Genomic DNA, 8,876 nt, shown 5'->3' on the forward strand with positions numbered 1-8,876 from the left:
CATGATATCCGCGGCGTCGGTCGCAAAGCTCCCCGCAACTCGCGCGCAGCTACCGTTGCCCTATAGTCATCGGCCGCAAGCAGGCCCATTGCTCCCGTAGCCGGTGGTGATTGAAACACATCATCCCAGGGTTTGGAAAAAAGCTTTTGCTGCCTAGGTTGTAACTCTGCTGCTGCTTGGTTCTAGCACACGGGAATCATGATAGCCGCGGCGTAGGTCGCAAAGCTCCCCACAACTCGCCGCAGCTACCGTTGCCCTATAGTCGTCGGCCGCAAGCAGGCCCATTGCTCCCGTAGTCGGTGGTGATTGAAACACATCATCCCAGGGTTTGGAAAAAAGCTTTTGCTGCCTAGGTTGTAACTCTGCTGCCGCTTGGTTCTAGCACACGGGAATCATGATAGCCGCGGTGTAGGTCGCAAAGCTCCCCACAACTCGCCGCAGCTACCGTTGCCCTATAGTCGTCGGCCGCAAGCAGGCCCATTGCTCCCGTAGCCGGTGGTGATTGAAACACATCATCCCAGGGTTTGGAAAAAAGCTTTTGCTGCCTAGGTTGTAACTCTGCTGCCGCTTGGTTCTAGCACACGGGAATCATGATAGCCGCGGCGTCGGTCGCAAAGCTCCCCACACACCGATGGTCGCCGGCACTGTGGCTCACCATGTGTCGCAGTTCCGGCAACACGGCTGTAACGTCGCCAGAAAACGCTTGCAGCTCTGGTGCACACGGTTGTAACTCTGCTCGCCAGAACACGACTGTAACGTCGCCAGAAGCCTTTTTGCGATGACAGCATCGCTGGTTGCAGCTCTGGCGACACGGTTGTAGCAACGCCAAAATGGTTGCAGCTTTGACGCACGTGGATGTAGCTTGTGCGGGATACGGTTGAAGCATTTTGCCGGCGATGGCGTTGCCGATTGCAGCTCCCGTGTGAACCGTTGTAACTTCTCCGAGAGCTGGTTGTAGCTTCCGCGATACACGATTGTAACATTTTCGCCGATGCCATTTTCGCCGACGTCGACGTCAGGGGTGCAGTCTGTATGCATACGGTTGCAGCTCTTGTATACACGGTTCCAGCACACGAGCACCGTGGTTGCAACTCCCGGTGTGCGTGGTTCCAGCATGTGGTCCCCGTGGTCACAGCTCCGCTGTCGGGTGGTTCCAGCATACGGTATCATGGTCGTAGCTTTTTTCCATCACAGTTGCAACTTTCTCTACGTCGGTCGCAGCTTCTGTCGGTGCGGGCTGTGCTTCTGTCGTAGTCGGTTGTAGCATTGGCCAACCCCCGTTCACGGTGCCGGCGGTCCGGCGAGGTGCATGCTCCTACGTTGCGGCCGTGCAGCGCTAGCCTTGCCAGCACCGGTCCCTTGCGTGCAGTGCTCATCTTGTTTGCAGCAACGGTGTTGACACCTCGAGAGCCGCTCATCCCATGGCGTATCTTCGTTCCCAGCATCTGCCCCTGTAGTAGGTTGTGAGGAGGGGCTCGCTAGATGAGAGAGTCCGCCAGAGAGAGAAAAAGCAGGGAGAAAAGGTGTGCACGGGTGGATGACGACTGAGTGGCTGGGAAGAGTTGGCATACATTATGGCCGCATGATTTAATTTGAGTTAATACCATAATTGGTACATAAACTTGTAGGGGTGGGAACAGATTCATACAGAAATAAAAAAAACCACAAAACTGGTCCCTAAACTCTACCTATGTAACAAAATCACCCAAAATACTCTGGACGCAACATTTGGCATGCCACGTTGGCTCTGGTAATTTTGCAGAAAGGCCCTCCAGTTTTATTTTTTACACCGCGCTCCTGCAACCCCTCCTGCCCGTTCCCCATTTACAAATCCCTAGCCCCGAGCTCCTCTTTGTCCACTCCGCCACCGCCCCTCTCTGTCCACTCCGCCGCCGCTCCGGCCACGCCACCGCCGTCCTCTCGCTTCCACCGCTGGCTCGTGCGACATGAAGGGGTCGACATCTTCAGGATGGAGGGAGCAGGTAGGACGCCGTGGGGTAGGGGCAGCGCCATCGTCGAGCCAGCATCGCCCACTCCATGGAAGTGACCTCGCGGGCGCCGACAAGACGAAGAACGGCGAGCCCTAGGCGAAGATCACCGGCGAGGTGCGCTACATGGATGTTGATTCTTGCAAGGTGTGTACCCTCTCCTCAATTTGAAGATGGACAGTGAAAATTTGTACTGAATTTCTTTTCAATTTTGTACTCAATGTGGTAACTTTCTGAAGATGTTTTGGTTGGATATGATTGTAGGGGACTGAAATACTTCCAGACTTTGATTGGAGTATACCTCCATCCTCCCCTGATGCTGTTTTTAATGGCATTGACACTAGTGACCAATGTTGTACACATCTGACATGTTGTTCAGCAAGATGTCACACTTGGGGAAATCTCTAAAGTATGCTTTCACCCACTAGTTGGGGAGCTTGCCGTCCAACCAATTATATGCCTCCAAGTTCTATGCCCTTAGATTCTCTCTGTTCAAGGTCCACTTGTCCACATTAGTTGACCTATCAATGGCCCACAACATATTCTTCAGTGTTTCCCCTTTGAACTTCTGGTGGAAGTTTTGATAAAGATGTCTAACACAAAATTTGTGTTCTGCATCTCGCCATATCTTCTCAACAGCATTGATCAAATCCTGCAAAATTAGTTAATAAACATGTCAGACAACAACAACAGATGGAGATATGCAACAACAACATGTCTGGACAAATGGAACACACCTTATGCTTTTCACTCATTATAGTGAAAGGGGAGGTGTTAATAATGTTCATTCTTCAAAGTGGTGAGAAACCATTCCCAAGAGTAAGACGACTCCACCTTCACCATCCCCATTTGCAATTGGAAATATGCAATCATTGGGATCAATCCCAACAACTATAAGCAGCACACCCTTGTATTTGCTCTTCAGGTGACACCCATCAACAAATATAATTGGCCCGCATCCCCTCAGAAAACCTCTCTTGCTGTCATCATAGGACCAATATAGTGAAGATAGGTGATCTTTTGGAAGCAGGTCACCTTTTTCCTTCAGTTTGGTTGTGCAAACAATGAATTTGCTCCCTGGATTACTTCTCCTTAGTTCTTGTCCATAGTCCCACAACTGGTTGTATTGTGCTTTCTCATCACCATGTATGATCTTAAGTACTGCACTCCTGGCCCTGCCAAGCTTCATTCCCACTGGATTAAGTTTGAACTTCTGCTGAACTTTTCTTCCAAATGTACCCAAGTCCATGCTCTTGTTGTCTCTGAACTCGTCAATAAATATCTCAGTCAGGTACTTTACTGTCAAGCACTTGGAATCCCATGTTTTCTGAAAGGTGTGCTCTCCATTGTACTCCCTGATGACAATGCTTCATGTTCTGTTGTTTCTAGATGCTTTCAACCTCCAAGGGCAATTTGGTTGACACACACCAATGAATCTCTCTGCCTCATTTCTAGGTTTGAAGATTTTTCACTCTGTTTTTTGACTGTGTATGCAGTGACTGCTTCCCTTAGCTCTTTCATTTCTCCAAATACTTGCCCAACCCTGAAGATTGGGTTGCTCATGTGCATTTCTGCATTGAATGTTCTGACTGTATATTTCAACTTCTCCAACTCATCTTTTGACAGGTTGAGCTCATCATCATCTAGTGGATCTTCCTCCTCAAATATCTCTTCCTCTTCTTCATTGTTGTCATTCAATAATTTGTCCACATTTTGAGCAAACAAATCATCATCTCCATCTTCACAATCATAGTCACTCTCATAAAAGTCTGAGTCAGTTTCATTCAACTCTTCTTCTCCATCATTGTTTTTAACGGCATTATCTGCATTCTCCGCATCATGATCTGCCTCTGCATCCTCTCCTTCCTCTGCATTCTCTGCATCACAATCTGCCTCTGCATCCTTTCCTTCCTCTGCATTCTCTGCATCCTCATTTCCATCTGCAATTGGGCATCCTTTTAGTATGATATCATGATATAATGTCTGAATCTTATTCTCCTCATCAACTAACAAATCCAATGTCTTGGCTTCTCTGCTGGACCTCACCATAGCAGCTATAACATCTGGATTGTCAACACATAGCAGGCCATCGCCATAGTCTTTCCCTGGAAAAATCCATTACACCTTGATTTGAGGGTCTGTAGGGTCATAGTCCATCCTTGCCAAGCAATACTTGATCATCCCCAGTGACCATGTGTCTGAATGACAGTAGTCAAAAGCTTCATAACTGCACCCAATGTAAGAGAACTTCATTTCTCCACCTATGCATTCCCCCAAGAAAATTCCATTGTGCTCAAACTCCACTGAGAATAACCGGCAAGCTTCTCCATTTGTCACTCCAATATTGACACATGAAAATTTCAGTGCACAACACATTCAACTCTATCTGAATCATAGTTTCAACTGACAGAGTATAGTGCTCAAACTCTAACTGAATCTGTACTTTGATTTTCAAACAGAATGATGTACTGAATATCAACTAAAAGACCACCCTTTCATCACAAAACAATAGTAAAAATGCTGACTTTCAGCATTTTACAGTGCAAAACATAACAGTAGTGCATCTATAGTACAGTGCAACAATAGCATATAATCTTTGAATATGTGAACAACAAAATCACATCAACACATGACCTCTTCCCTCTCTGACCTAAAGGACCACCCTTTCCCTGTATGCTACCCAAAACCCTAGGTAAAATCCCCTCACATTGCCCTTGATTGACCCCCCCCCCCAATTCCCCAAATCAGCATCAAGAAACCCTAGATAAGCTCATGGAAACTACTCCCCTTCAAACCCTGGGGACGCACACAACCAACCCTAGTGAGTAGATCGACCCAAAATTCACAATAAATCGACATGATCGGTCTAAAAAACCTAACCCGCCCGGTGCAGGAACAGGGGAAGCAGAGGAGGAGGCAGAGGAGTGCAAATCGCCAGGTGCTTACTGTATTCAGGAGGGAACTCGTCGGGTTCCCTACGTCGCAGCTCCATGGCGCCCTGTGTCGCCGCCGATGAGGTCGACGGCGGCGTCGCCTCACAGGAGCAGAGGGCAGAGATGAGGAGGAGAGGACAGGCGAAAGAAAGGAAAGGTTTTGGAAGGGGTTTGCATCGGGGCTGATGACTAGGGGGTTTTCTATCGGGGGTATGGACTTGTCTGCGAAATTGCTAAAGCACGAGGTTTTTTTTTGTAGAAACATGCTTCGGGCCCGACAGAGCCTACCTGCCGCGCCACGTGTGCAGTTCGGGGTGGTTTTGGGTGATTTTTTTAAGTAAAGCATAGCTTTAACATTAACGGTGTCCAGGCAAATCACCCTGGTCACAAGCCACAATCATGGCAGGTACATCATAGTCCCACTGCAACGAGTGATCAGCCTCACACAGGCGACCAAACTAGCAAGTTCATGGGCGACAGAATTTGCCCCTCTCCTACATGACACTATTACATGATGAGAAAACCAAAGTTTCAGTTGGAGTTTGATATCCTCGATGACTACCGAATAAACTGACGAGTCTGCCCTTCTCAGGTCCATTGCATCCGCAACAAGCTGGGAGTCGGTCTCGAAAAGCACCCTCAACATACCAAGCTCCGCCGCCAATGCAACACCGTGAGCCATGGCATTGACCTCTGCACCGAAGGCATCTCCTACATGCTCCTGACGACCTGCGCGAGCACAAATGACAGTACCTTCCGAGTCTCTCGCCACCACACCCCAACCTGCGTGTTGTTCGCCTGGCACAAACAAGCCATCAACATTTATCTTGATCATGTCGTCCTGAGGCGGCCTCCACTTTTCATCACACTGTTTTCCAGGCTTTTTGGAGAAGATTTGCTGGTATTCTAAAGTGTAGCTGCGAGTGCGCCTTGCAACCTCCTCCGCGGACCAGGGGAGCTCGCCCTCCCTGAGCTTATTACAATTGCTCCACCACAACCACCAGGCAGTGAGGATGCGTATTCTTTCCTGCTCATCGATTCTCCGCAAATAGTCCATCATCTCATGAACTGATGTTATATCCTCCATCTTCATCCTTTCTTCTTCCAAAGACAGGTCCCGCCACACATGTTTCACAGACTTACATTTTATGAATAGGTGAGCTCCATCTTCGGCTGCCCGTCCATAGAAGAAGCACGCTGTATCTTCAATCGATACACCCCTCCTCGCCAAGTTTGTCCGCAGCGCCAAATTCGTTTCCAGGAATCATCTTGGCACGCATCCAAGTTGCCCAACCACGTAGTGCTACTGCCTGCTCCTCCATCTTTTGCCATCCTCTCCAGCTGCGTATGTAATTTGTATGCACTTTTGACCGAATGTAGGCCTTTGGGGTCGAACTGCCATGCAATGAAATCTTGCACCCCCTCTCGGACTGGTATTTGCGGGATACATTCCGCATCAACATTCCAGAAGGTGTCCCGAACTAGTTGTTCGTCCCAGCTACCTGTTATTGGACTGATCAGGTCATTGACATACTCCAATATGTCCCCCCCTGGCGTCATTACTATCTTCTCCCACGGCCGCGGCAGCCAAGGTTCAGTCCAGAGATTGATTCTCGTGCCGTCGCCAACGCGCCACACATATCCCTCTCGCACTAGCTGCAATCCGTGTAGAAGGCTTCGCCAGGAGTAGGAGATGCCATCCTTTGGCTCCGCCTGCAGCACATGGGAGTCCGAGAAGTAGCGTGCTTTCAGAATTTGGGCACAAAGAGAGTCCGGGTGCTCAATCATCCTCCAGATTTGCTTTGACAACATAGCAATATTGAACCCATGCATATCTCTGAACCCTAATCCTCCTTGGGCTTTGGATTTTGTTAGGTTATCCAAACTAATCCAGTGGATGGTGTTCTCTTTGTCCTGCTACCTCCACCAGTAGGACCCCATAAGCGAGCTCAGTTCTTGACAAAAAGTTTTAGTGAGATAGAAACAAGACATGGCAAAAGTTGGAATAGCCTGAGCAACCGCTTTCACCAAAGTTTCTTTCCCCGTCTTCGCTATCAACTTCTCTAACCACCCGTACATGCGTCCGGCCACGACACCCTTAATATAAGCGAAGGATTTTCTCTTGGATTTCCCCACATGTATAGGCAGCCCAAGATATTTCTCATTCCAGCTTTCGCTCCCAATCTGCAAAGCCCCTTTCACTCGATCTCTGTCACATGCTGAAGTGTTGGGGCTGAACATCACTGCCGATTTTTCAGTGTTAATACATTGCCCCGAACAGTTTTCATACAGCTCAAGAATGTTCCTCGTAGCCACAGCTTCCTCCTGAGTTGCCTTCATGAGCAACATCGAATCATCCGCAAAGAAGAGGTGTGACACCACCGGGGCACTTCTGCAAACTTTGATCCCACTAATCAGCCCAGACCGTTCTCCCTCGTGAAGGAGAGCTGACAAGCCCTCTGCGCATATAGTAAATAAGTATGGGGACGCCGGATCTCCCTGTTGCAGCCCCCTCGATGGGCTAAATTGCTGGGTAAGGGCGCCATTAACCTTTATCTGGTATTTCACCGAGGTTACACACTTCATGATCAGGTCTACCCAATGTCATCTGAAGCCTAATTTACACAGCATCGCAGCTAAAAAGTTCCATTCAACCCGATTGTATGCTTTGCTCATGTCAGCTTTTACGGCAGCAATCCCTTCCTTCCCTTTCCTCTTATTCAGCAAGAAGTGTGACAGCTCGTACGCAATAAGCACATTATCTGTGATAAGCCTCCCCGGCACAAATGCACTTTGGTTCTCTGAAATAATATTTGGGAGGACTATCTTGAGTCTGTTAGCTATCACCTTTGACACAAGCTTGTAGATAACATTGCAAAGACTGATCGGGCGTAGATCCTTGATACGACTCAGGCTCTTTACCTTCGGAATGAGCACCACCACCGTGTCATTCCACCCTTCTGGTAACGGCCCTCCATTCAGGACACTAAGAACCTCGCTCACAACCTTATCACCCATGAAATCCCAGTGCCGTTTATACACAACTGAGGGCATTCCGTCTGGTCCCGACGCTTTGAGGTCACCAATGTGGTCAAGGGCTGCCTTCACCTCCTCCCGTGTAAACTCAGCATCCAAAATGGCATGCATGGGCTCTGTGACTCAGGGTTCGACCTTAGCAATCAACTCATCTAGCCGGTTACCCACGTTGGACGTAAAAAGCTCCTAAAAAAACGAACAGACATAGTTAGAGAGCTCCTCCCCTTCCTTCACCACCAATCCATCCTCCTTCTTCAACTCCTTGATTCTATTCATCTTCTTCCTGGCCGAGGCGAACGCCATGAAATACCGCGTGTTCCTATTGCCATCCTTCAACCAAGAAACCCTGGAATATTGTTTTGCTTTTGTGTTTTTCTTCTCCTCCAAGTCTTCCACCACACACCTCAGTGTTGCCTCCTCTTTTATTTTCTCCTCACTAATAGGAGCACGCATACACACTTCCAGATCACTTCTGGCCGTCTTCAATCTACCTTCGAGTTTGCCCACTACATCTCCCTGCCACCTCCGTAATGATCCCGCAATTGTTTGCATTCCGTGGCTCACATCCCCCCCCACCCGTGGTGCCCTCCTCCCATGCTGCCTTCACCACCTCCCTGCATCCCTCCTCGTGTAACCACCAAGCCTGAAACCGGAAACTTCTATCACCCTTATACACACTGCGGGCACTTCCTTCCGTACATCCGATCACCGGCCGATGGTCCGAGTGCCTCGGGTTCCCATTGAGCACTGAAAATTCTGGGAAGGCCTCGCACCAATGTGCATTCACTGTTGCACGATCTAATCGTTCACAGATATAAGAGACTATATCCTTGCTGTGATTCCGCCATGTAAATTTATCTCCAGAAAAACCAATGTCCGTCCGATCACAACTTTCCAATGCCTCCCTAAACCTCTCCAT

Source organism: Triticum aestivum, chromosome 7B (assembly GCF_018294505.1).
Source record: "Triticum aestivum cultivar Chinese Spring chromosome 7B, IWGSC CS RefSeq v2.1, whole genome shotgun sequence".
Taxonomy (NCBI): domain Eukaryota; kingdom Viridiplantae; phylum Streptophyta; class Magnoliopsida; order Poales; family Poaceae; genus Triticum; species Triticum aestivum.